At 45.4% G+C, this 12,167-nt stretch overlaps 1 non-coding gene across 1 annotated transcript; it reads right to left on the bottom strand.

Moving 5' to 3' along the window:
* Positions 1-8,961: 8,961 nt before the first annotated feature.
* Positions 8,962-9,068, bottom strand: LOC111820744 (U6 spliceosomal RNA). The gene has a single exon (XR_002824272.1). It is a non-coding gene; the product is annotated as a U6 spliceosomal RNA (small nuclear RNA).
* Positions 9,069-12,167: the final 3,099 nt, after the last annotated feature.

A 12,167-nucleotide genomic window follows, 5' to 3' on the forward strand; every position in this document is an offset into this window, starting at 1 on the left:
CACTGGGCTGACCTCTACTGTGAACTAGAACTAGACTGGCCCCGAGGAAAGCCTGGCCTGGATGGAGTGGTACTGAAGTTCCATCAGGGAACTGAAAGAGGGGTGAAATTCCTTGGGGTGGTGTGGCAGCAATGAGACCCAGGGCGGCATTTTCTCAATGAAGGCAGGTTGGCTTCCAACTTTGCAATGTCATAGGCTGGAGAGAGGGACCTTAGGGTATCTCTAGCTAGGAAGTTTGGGTCAGTTAAAAAAAAAAAAAATTTGAGATTTCTTTACCTTTCCAAGTTGCTGTTTAAAAACCAGATAGAGAGATTTCATCAGCCAGAGACCAGAAGAACTAGGTGGTGCCCAGCTACCACAATGACTGCCCTGACAGGGAACACAACAGACAGTTCCTGATGGAGCAGGAGAAAAGAGGGGTGCAGAACTCAAATTTTAGTAAAAAGACCAGACTTAATGATTTAATTGAGACTGGAGGGACCCTGGAAGATGTGGCCCCCAGGCTTTTCTCTCTGTTAGCCCAAAACTAAAACCATTCCCGAGGCCAACTCTTCAGACAAAGATTAGACTGGACTATGGGACATAAAATAATACTCGTGAAGAGTGTGTTTCTTAGCTCAGGTAGATACATGAGATTAAATGAGCAGCTCTCATTTGGAGGCAAGATGAGAAGGCAGAGAGGGTGAGGACCTGGTTGAATGGACACTGGAAATCCAGGGTGGAAAGGAAGAGTGTGCTGCCACAGTATAGGGAGAGCAAGTAGGGTCACAAAACAATGTATGTATTAATTTTTGTATGAGAGACTAACTTGAATTGTAAACTTTCACTTAAAGCACAACAATAAAAGCAAACAAACAAACAAAAAAATCAGATGGAGTCCTTGGAGTGAAGGGGAGGTTTTGTGTGTGCATACATGTGCGTGTGCATGGGTGTGTATGTGTGTCTGCTAAGCAGGGGTTGGGGATGTGGCATGAGTCACCTTGGAGTTGAGCCCAGTGGATGGTGGGTAGCTTAGTGGGAACTTTTTCAGGGTCAAGCCACAGAAACTCAATTCAAGTTATCTTAAGCAGAAGGTGCAGGAAGTATGTAGGAGAAACTGGGGGAGACTGGGGTGTCATTTAACCAAACAGCAGAAAGCCAGGGAGGATCTCAACTCTCCATGTCCCCCTCCCTCATCTGACTTGGCCCCCTTATCTCAGGCTTCTCCTTGACAGAGGGACCTGACTGCCTGCAACTCCAGGGCACATCTTATAGCTCAAGATCCAGAGGGAAAGCAAGAGCTAACATTCCATTGTCAATTTTAAACAATCTAGGTAAGGACTCTGGAGTCCCTTGGTGGTTGTCTTAGTCATCTAGTGCTGCTCTAACAGAAATACCACAAGTGGGTGGATTTAGCAAAGAGAAGTTTATTCTCTCACAGTCCAGTAGGCTGCAAGTCCAAATTCAGGGCATCAGCTCCAGGAGAAAGCTCTCTCTCTCTCTGTCGGCTCTGGAGGAAGGTCCATGTCATCAGTCTTTCCTTGGTCTGGGAGCATCTCAGCACAGGAACCTCAGGTCCAAAGGACGTGCTCTGCTCCCAGCACTACATTCTTGGTGGTATGAGGTTCCCGTGTGTCTCAAAAGAGAGTGGATTAAGACACCATTTAATCTTGTCAGCCTCATCATTATAACCTCATTACAGTGACAGAATTTACAACACATAAGGAAATCACATCAGATTACACAATCATACAGTACTGCGAATCGTGACCCAGCCAAGTTGACAGATATTTTTGGGGGACACAATTCAATCCATGACAGTGGTGCAAACGGTTAATGCACTTGGCTGCTAATGAAAGATTGGAGGTTCAGTTCTAAGAAAGTCCTGGTGGTCTACTTCCAAAAACTCTGCCATTGAAAACCCTATAGAGCAGTTCTACTCTGACACACATGGGGTTGCTATCATTGGAGTAGACTCAATGGTAACTGTTATGGATTGAATTCTGTCTTAGTTACCTAGTGCTACTATAATAGAAATACCACAAGTGGGTGGCTTTAACAAACAAATTTATTTTCTCACAGTTTAGGAGGCTAGAAGTCTGAATTCAGAGAGCTGGCTCTAGAGGAAGGCTTTCTCTTTCTGTTGGCTCTTTAGGAAAGTCCTTGTCTCTTCAGCTTCTGCTTCCTGGTTCCTTGGAGATCTCCAAGTGTCTTGGCATCTACCTTATCCCATCTCTGCTTGCTAGTTTGCATTTTTTCTCTTTTACATCTCAAAAGAGATTGACTCAAGATACATCCTACACTAATCCTGCCTCATTAACATAACAAACACAACCCATTCCCAAATGGGACTTACAACATACTTTTTTGGGGACACAATTCAACCCATAAGGTTCCACCCTTTGGCCCCCCAAAATTCATGTCCTTGCCACAGTCACCCCATCACATCCTCCCAAAAGTCCTAAATCCACTCCAAGTCCAAAATCTCATCTTCTGAATCATCTAAATCCAATATGGGTAAGACTTTAGGCACATTCCATCCTGGGACAAAATTCCTCTTCATCTGTGAACTGTGAAATCTAGAATACAAGTTATCTGTTTCCAAAGTACAATGATAGAACAGGAACAAGGTAGACATTTCCATCATAAATGGGATAAATTGAAGGGAAAGAAGAGACAACAGGCACCAAGCAAGTCCAAAACCCAGCAGAACAATTTACATGAGCTCTCAAGGCTTGAAAATAATCCTCTCTTCTCTGAGACCATCTGGCCAATGGCCCCACCCACCAGACTCTGGGTGTTAGCCATCCCCTCTGGATTCTGGGTGAAGGCCTCAAGGCCCTGGGCTTCAGCTCTGCCTTCCAGGCCCTCTGGAACAGCAATTCTGCTCCGTTGGCTTTAGGTGGCCCCATTCTCCTAGTCCATCTGAGTGGTGAGCCCACCTCTTCACACTGGCAGGCCCCGTTCTTTTGCCCCTTAAACTTGGTAGCCTCAACCCCTCAGCTTTGGACAAAGTTCCCACCTTAATGGCAGCCGCATACTCTGGAACAGAGCTAGCGAAGATCTGACTCTTTGAAACCTAGGAGGCTGTGGTCCCACCCTTTGAGATCTAGGAGACTGTGGCCCCACCCTTTGAAACCAAGAAGACCCTGCTTCCCATGCTCCTTCCAACAGTTCTGCTAATCTCCAAGCTGCTCCAGGGATGATCCTTTTCTTTTCTTGAAGGACAACAGATGTAGCCCCTTTGGCCTATTTCCTGCCTGTAGAATTCCAAGAGGCAGACAGTGTTCTCTCCTTTCATTCTTTTTCTGTCACCTTTTGACTAAGCTGATGGGATTTCTGTTGTGGTAGTTGGTTAGATCCATCAGTCACAGGCTTAATCTCTTTAACAAAAGATTGTGTAGCCTTCTTCTTGGTGAACATTCTAGGACACTTGTCCTTAGTTTGTACAGAATTTTCCAAATCGTTAAGTTCTGTTTTCATTTTGCACAGTTCATTTTTAAGTCCATCTCTTTCCTCTTGCATTTTACTATAAGTGGCAAGGAGAAACCATGTGGCCCCTTTAAGATCTTGCTTAGAAATCTCATCAGCCAGATAACCAAGTTCATACCTCCCACCAAACATTTTAACATAATTCAGACAAGTTCTTTGCCACGGCATAAAAAGCGTCATCCTCTCTTCATTGTCCAATCACATGCTCATCATTTTCTTTTAAATCCTCACCAGAAACACACTTAATGTCCACGTTGCTAGCAACATTCTGTTGTCGGTGCCAGATGTATTCTCTAAGACTATAGAGACTTTCTCTCTAGCTCTCCTCACTTCCTTCTGAGCCCTCATAAGATTTGTCTTTGACGTCCATAATTCTACCAAGAGTCTCTTCAAGGCAATCTAGGCCTTTACTATTAGGCACCTTAAAACTCTTCCAACCTCTACTCATTACCCAATTCCAAAACCGTTTCCACATTTTAGGTATCTGTTAGAGCAGCACCCCACTCTTCCAGTACCAAATTCTGTCTTTGTTATCTAGTGTTATTAGAACAGAAATAACACAAGTGGATGGCTTTAACAAACAAATTTATTTTCTCACTTGTTTAGGAGGCTAGAATTCTGAATTCAGAGTGTTGGCTCTAGGGGAAAGTTTTCTGTCTGTGTTACCCACGGAGGAAGTCTTTGTCTCTTCAGCTTCTGTTTCCTGGCTCCTTGGAGATCTTCATGTGTCTTGGCATCTATCTTACCCCATCTCTGCTTGCTAGCTTGTGTTTTTTTCTCTTTTATATCTCAAAAGAGACTGATTCAAGATACACCCTAGACTAATCCTGCCTCCTTAACATAACAAAGACAACTCATTCCCAAATAGGATTGTAACCAAAGGAATAGAGGTTAGGACTTACAACACATATTTTTGGGGGACGGAACTCAATCCTTAACAAATTGTGTTCCTCCAAAAATCTGCGTTATAAATCCTAACCTTTATGCCTGTGGTTATAATCCCATTTGGGAATGGGTTGTGTTTGTTATGTTAATGAGGCAGGATTAGTGTAGAGTGTATCTTGAGTCAATCTCTTTTGAGATATAAAACAGATTAAACAAGCCAGCAGAGTGGAGATGGGAGAAGAGAGTTACCAAGCCACATGAAGATTGCCCAGAAGCAGGAGCTCAGAAGAGATAAGGACCTTCCTCCAGAGCCAACAGAGAGAGAAAGACTTCCCCTAGACCTGGCACCTTGAATTCAGACTTCTAGCCTCCTAAACTATGAGAAAATAAATTTCTGTTAGTTAAAGCCACCCATTTGTGGTATTTCTGTTATAGCAGCACTAGCTAACTAAGACAGTAACTGATTATTTTTTTGTAGTGTTTAGGTAAGGGCTCTAATTTTCCCTTCACAAATCTGGAGCATATTCGTGCGGCCATTTGTGGTGGTCAGCAGGCTGCCAGGCTGTGATTGGGCCAGCCAGGGTCAAGTGACCTCCTTGATGGCTGTGAGCTGAGCAGAGATACTCTTCTCTTTGTTGACTTGTTTTCACCCAAATATTTCACATGAAATCCAAATTGTGCAGGGGACATGATGGTTGTGTGTGCTGTTGAGTTGATTCCAAGTCATTGTGACTCCACGTGACAGAGTAGAACTGCCCTATAGGGTTTCCTAGGTTGTAATCTTTACAGGAGCAGATTGCCAGGTCTTTCTCCCAAGTTGCCGCTGATGGGTTTGAACTGCCAACCTTCTGGTTAGCAGCCAAGCGCTTAACCGTTGTGCCACCAGGGCTCCATTCCTGGTGGCTGGGGGATGTTAATTGCTTTTCTTTCTTCTGTAGGTCTTAATGTGGGAAATGGAAGGGATACCCCTTTTGCCATTGTTCTGCCCATACCTCCAGTTCCAACCACCACGCAGAACTCAGAGCCAGGAAAAGACCTCAGAGAACATCTGGTCTGACTCCACTGAGGCCCAGACAGGGAAAGGGATTTGTCCCAGGTCACACAGCCTTGTGTCTGGGGCAGAGCTAGGGTGAGAGTCAGCTACCCCCACCCCTTCAGGTCTTGGCTGCTTCATCCCACTGCTGCAAGGCTCCCTCACGAATTTGCTACGAGGCCTTGCACAAGTGTCCAAAACTTCCTTCTTGTTTCCCACTGTTTGTTTTTCTTAAATAAGATGAGGTTGACGGGGATGTGGTGTGAGATTAGCTATTACAAGCGCTCACTGAACCAGGTCATTCAAGTCCCTAAATTATGACCTTGTTTTAAGTCAGGAGCTCATGGGGTTGTCTTTACCCTTTAACCCTATAAATTTACAGAGCAATTTTCTGCTGGGCTGAGGGAATGAATCCAGCTTCAGACAATACACCGTGCTTAACCAGGAAGAAGTCTCTTCCGCTCCCGGGACATCTGACTTTGGGAATTTTTTTATTGCAAACAGCTGGGTGTGGTCCGGCCCGCCTCAGACCAGGACAGCAGGGTCCAGTGGGTGTGATCCCAGACTCTGCACACAGCCAGTTGGCCACCCCCAACTCGTGGGACCCTGGGGGAATCTACACAATTGCTCTGTGCCTCGGCTTCCCCATCTGTCAGATGAAAAACGAATCATGCTTACCTGAAAGGGTTGTTGTGGGGATTAAATGAACAAATATATGTAAAGCTGTGATTCTCGATTGGGGGTGATTTTGCCCCCCAGGTGGCATCTGGAACATCTGGAGATATTTTTGGCTGTCACAGCTGGTGGGGGGGGAGGTGGAAGATGCTACTGGCATCTAGTAGGCAGAGGCCAGGGACGCTGCTAAACATCCACGATGCACAGGAAAGCCCCACAGCAGAGAGTTATCTGGCTCTAAATGTCAGTACTGCCGAGGTTAAGAACCCTTGTAAAGGACAGGGCAGGTGTCTGTCCATATTAGCTGTTATTAGTCCTCAGTCTCTGGGGTGTATGTCCTTGGATTCTCACTTCTGTTTCTGGTATTTCTGTGAGCTGCTGGTGCCTGGAGTCCAGCTTATTTTCCTCTCTCTGTACCAGAAGGCTCCTCTCCCCTGGTGTCTGGCTGCCCTGCCCACCTGTAGAGGCAGGAGGAGGAAGCATCTATGGGAAAGAGGAAGAGAGCCTGGGCCACATTATAGGATCCCACAGCCACCTAGACCCTAAAAGCCACAGGGCACTCATGGGCTCCAGCTCTCTCAGCCACATGAGCTGCAAAATCAGTGAGCGCCGTCTCTCTCCTCCCTCAGGCCGCGTGACCTGGCTGGGCCAACCCCACCCCAGGGGGCCTCTGGCCCAATCCCAGCCAATGGCATTCTGCCCTGAGACTTTGCTAGAACCACCAGGGCTCTCTTGCACAGGGGTTGCTCAGCTGGGAGATTGTGAGTTTTGTGTCCATTTTGCCAACAGCTGGGGACAATCTGTCTGAGAATGAACTTAATCTAGAGAAAGCAAAGCCAAGAGATGAAGGAAGATGAAAATCCTGAAAAATTCATTTAATACCCTGGATCCAGCAGTAGTCCTAGACTGTTCTTTACATAAGCCAATAAATTCCCTTTAATTAAATTTATATATATATATATATTATATTCTTTTTTTATTGTGCTAAAGATATATGTAACAAAACATTTTCCATTGCAACATCCTTTCCATGTACAATTCAGTGATGTTAATTGTGTTCAGCACGTTGTACAACCATCACCATTGTTGGTTTCCAATATTTTCTACCACTTTTAACAGAGGTTCAGTGTCCCCTAAGCAATGAGTCCCCCTTTCTCTCTCCCTCCTTCTCTCCTACCCCAATCCCTTTTATTTATTTTATTTTATTTTATGTTATTTTTTTATTGTGCTTGAGGTGAAGGTTTACAGAGCAAATTAGTTTCCCATTCAGTAGTTTATGCATAAATTGTTCCCTATATCGGTTGTCCCGCGTTGTGGCAGCACCCTCCCCATTACCACCCTGAGTTCCCCGTTGCCATTTGCCAGGTTTTCCTGCCCCTTCCTGCCTTCTCATCTTTGCTTTTGGGCATAGGTTGTCCTTTTGGTCTCATGTAGATGATTGTTCTAAGGAGCACTTTCTGCATGGGTGTTACTGTTTCTCTTATTGGCCTGTCTATTATTTAAGGAGCTCTGGTGGTGCAGTGGTTAAAGTGATCGACTGCTAACTGAAAGGTCAGCAGTTCAAAACCACCAGCCGTTTTGCGGGAGAAAGACGTGGCAGTCTGCTTGCATAGTGATTTACAGCCTTGGAAACCCTACAGGGTGGGCATCGCTATGAGTTGGAATCGACTGGACGGCAGTGGGTTTGGTTTGGTTTTGGGTCTATTATTTGGCTGAAAGGTGATCTCCAGGAATGGTTTCAGTTCCAAGTTAGAAGGGTATCTAAGGACCACAGCCTCGGGGGTTCCTCCAGTCTCTCTTGGACCAGTAAATCCGGTCTTCTTTATGAACTTGAATTTTGTTCTACATTGTTTTCCCACTCTAACAGGGACCTTCTGTTATGATCCTGGTCAGAGTGGTCAGTAGTGGTAGCCGGGCACCATCTAGTCCTTCTCAGGCTAGCAGAGGCTGTGGTTCCTGTGGTCCATTTGTCCTTTGGACTAATTGTTTCCTTGAGTCTTTGGTTTTCTTCACGCTCCTTTGCTCCAGATGGAAAGTGGCCAATAGTTGTAACTTAGATGGCCACTCGCAAGTGTTTAAGACCCCAGATGCTACTTACCAAAGTAGAATGTAGAACGTTGTGTTATGCCAGTTGACCTAGATGACCCCCAAGACTATGGTCCTTAGTCTTCAAGCCCAGTAATTCAGTCCCATGAGGTGTTTGGTTCTGTCTAGGCTGTTTCCATGACTGTACCTTCTGTGTGTGCTCTATTATATATATGAATATACACGTAGCACATACAAATATGTATGTAGAAATAGCCACAGCCAAACCTATATATGCATGTGGGTGTACTCCCATATACCTTCCCACACCTATTCAGCGTACTTACCTATGTTTCCACTCATCAGTTACTGTTTTTTAATTACTGTTGCTGCAGAACTGTATATATTATTTACGTCATTGCCTTTTATTCTTGGTGTCTTCCCTTGCTTTGGTCATGTTCTGCTGACTTCCCCCTTATTGTGTACTGCCTTTCCCTTCACCAAAGTTTACACGTGTCTACTCTCTAGTTAGTGATTTTCCCTCCCTCACCCTCCCATCCCTGGTAACCATCAAAAAATGTTCCTTTCTGTGTATAAACCTTTTCTTGACTATTCACAATAGGGGTCTCATATGATATTTGTCCTTTTGTGATTGACTTATTTCACTCAGCATAATGACCTCCAGATTCATCCATGTTGTGAGATGTTTTGCAGATTCCTTATTATTTATCATTGCGTAGTATTCCATCGTGCGTATGTACCACAGTTTGTTTATCCATTCATCTGTTGATGGGCACTTAGGTTGTTTCCATCTTTTTGCTATTGTGAATAATGCTGCAAAGAACATGGGTGTGTATATGCTTTACTTATTTTTATTTATGGAACACTGCACAAATCTGCATGTCATTCTTGTGCAAGGGCCGTGCTAATCTTCTCTGTATCGTTCCGATTTTAGTATATGTGCTGCCGAAGCAAGCACCGTTTTATTTTTAAACTAGTTTTTCAGTCGGGCTTCACTGGCTAATGCAGAAATCCCACCTACCCTAGAGTCTTCTTTTTTTCCCTAGCTGTGTTTTTCTAGAGCTTGATTTATTATTATTATTATTTTTCTCAGCCAAATTGTAGGCTTCTTGAAGGTAGGCTTCTACAGTAAATTAAACCCTTTCTGGATACTATACAGTAGCGCTGTCCAACAGAACTTTCTGCATTGATGAACGTGTTTTATAGCTGCACTGTCCAATATGATCGTCACTAGCCACAGATAGCTATTGAGCACTTAAAACTCGGTTAGTGCAACTGAGGAACTCAATTTTTAATTTCTTAAAAATTTTATTTAAATTTAAATAGCCACATGTAGCTACTGTATTGGGCAGCACTTCAGGACAGCGTCTTTCACTGGCAGTTGGTGCTCTATGGATTTTTATTGATTTATCCAGCCATTTGCTTAACAAACAAAAAGAGAGCACCTACTAAGTGCTGAGCACTGTATTGAAGGATATAGTATATGAGTGGAGTTCCTGGATAGTTCAAAATGTTAACGCGCTTGCCTGCTAACCAAAACGTTGGGGGTTTGAGTGCCCCCAGAGGCACCTAGGAAGAAAGGCCTGGCAATCTACTGCTGAAAGATTAAAGCCATTGAAAACCCTATGGAGTACAGTTTACTCTGACCCACATAGGGTTGCCATGAGTTGGAGTCGACGTGATGGCAACTGGTGGTGGTTGAGTACAGAGTAGTCACGGTCCCCACGGGTGCCAGCGGGGGCTGTGAAGCTCACACACACACAAAAAAATGTAATGCAAAGCTGAGGAGGCAAAATGTTTCTCAGAGAGGCCCAGGTGATATTCTCTGGCAGTTCATTCAAGATCCACAGTGGTCCAGAGAGAGAGGCTGGCTACTCAAAGGGGACAATTCAAATACTCAGATAAATGAATTCATCTGTGCTATGCTGGGGACGCTTTCTGGGATGTGGATCCACATCTGGGGTGCAACTGGAGCAGGTAGGCTTGGGCAGGATGGGGATAAGGATTCAACTGCCGGCTCTGTCAGTTACTAGCTGTGAAACCTCCTTTCTCCTCTGTGAAACGCAGGAAACAAAATGTGGTGCATAGGCACAATGGAATCTTACTCTGCCATAAAGAGAAATAAAGTCCTGATACATGCCACAGCGTGAATGAACCTTGAAGACGTTATGTTGCGGAAAATAAGCCAAAAACAAAAAAACAAACATTGTATGATCTCACTAGCATGAAACGGAATAGGCAAATGTATAGGGATCAGAGTTTAGCAGTGGTTACCGGGGCGGGAGCGAAGGGGAAAGAGGGGAATTTTTGTTTAGCTAGCATTGAGTTTCTGTTCATGCGGATGGAAAATATGGAAATGGATGTCGCTGATGGTTGCACAACATGATTGCTGTCATTGGTTTCACTGAATTGTTGTTGTTGGGTGCCTTTGAGTTGATTCCAACTCACGGCGACCCCACGTGACAGAGTAGAACTGCCCCAAAGGGTTTTCTTGGCCGTAATCTTTATAGATGCAGGTTTTTCTCCCACAGAGTCGATGCTTGGGTTCGAACCACCAACCTTTCCGTTAGCAGCTGAGTGCTTAACAGTTGTGCCACCAGGGCTCCTTTCTTTGAATTGTACAAGTGAAAAATGTTGAATTGGCAAATGCTGTGTTACTTACATTTTTACAACAGCCACAACAAAAACGGAGCTAGTACACCCCCGGAGCATGGTTTGAAGATTAAGATACCTGCATACGCACTTAGCACACAGTAGGTGGTTAGAACAAACACACAAACAACCCTACAGGACAGAGTAGAGCTGCCCCATAGGGTTTCCAGGGAGCAGCTGGTGGATTCCATTGCCAACTATCTGGTTAGCAGCGAACTCTTAACCACTAAACGAAAAATACCAAACCTGTTGCGTTGAGTAGATTCCAAATCATGGTGACCCTACAGCAACTCTGTACAGGGCTCCAAAACAAAACCCTAACTGCTAAGTATTATGAGAGTTCCGCCCCTTCCCCTGGGGGACAGCACGATGCTTAGGGACTCTCAGAAAGACCCAGCCCCTCACCTTGGCTCTGCCTTGGGCTCCACCCCCCCGGCCCCCCCCACCCCCCCGCCCAGGGGCAGGGCCTTCCTTCCATGCCTCACCTAAATGCCAGGGGCTGCCTGGCCCTTAGAGAACATGGGAAGAAGCCCTGCCTCAGGCAAATGAAGCTGGAGGCATTGATCATTTCACACTGGTTTGATGAAGCTTCCTTCAAGGTTTGCTGTCAACTTTTGAAAACTAGCCAGGTGTCTTGCAGCCAGCTTTATGGCTTAACACAGACATCTCAGGTTTCTATGTGGGGTCATGGAAGAGGTGTCTGACACCTCAGCCAAACCCAAAACGAAACCCACTGCTGTCGAGTCAATTTCCACTCATCGAGAGACTCACAGTGACCCTACTGGACAGAGCAGAACTGCCCCATAGGGTTTCCAAGGAGCTGCTGGTGCATTTGAACTGCCAACCTTTTGGTTAGCAACCAAGCTCTTAACCACTGCACCACCTTGGCTGGCCTCAAATTGGCTGTGCCCGGGCTGCCTTGGTGAGTTAGTCTGTGGCTCTCAGAATTCAGTTTACCTGTGAGTCAGAGCAAAGGGTAAAGGGAACCTGTTTGCAGGGGCTTCATGTCCAATTGTGCCACATAGGAAGCACTAATTGCCTTAGGGAGTCCCTGGGTGGTGCAAATAGTTATGCGCTTGACTAACTAGCTGAAAGGTTGGTGGTTCAAACCTACGCACAGGTACATTGGAAGACAGGCCTGGCAATCTGCTTCTGAAAGGTCACAGCCTTGAAAACCCTATGGAGCAGTTCTACTCTACTCTGTAACACACGGAGTCACCATAATCCTGAATCAACTCCACAGAAACTAACAACAGCAATTGCATCAAGGATTTCACAGATGGGCAAGAGCTAGGACAGGTCCCCTGGGTGTGGGCAGAAGCCCAGCAGGGTTTCCTCTGTCTATGCCCCTTTTAGGAGCCTCAGGGGATGAGCCCCTCATCCCCTGCACTCCAGCCCTGTGAGC

Source organism: Trichechus manatus, unplaced genomic scaffold (genome assembly GCF_000243295.1).
Source record: "Trichechus manatus latirostris isolate Lorelei unplaced genomic scaffold, TriManLat1.0 scaffold00048, whole genome shotgun sequence".
NCBI classification, from domain to species: domain Eukaryota; kingdom Metazoa; phylum Chordata; class Mammalia; order Sirenia; family Trichechidae; genus Trichechus; species Trichechus manatus.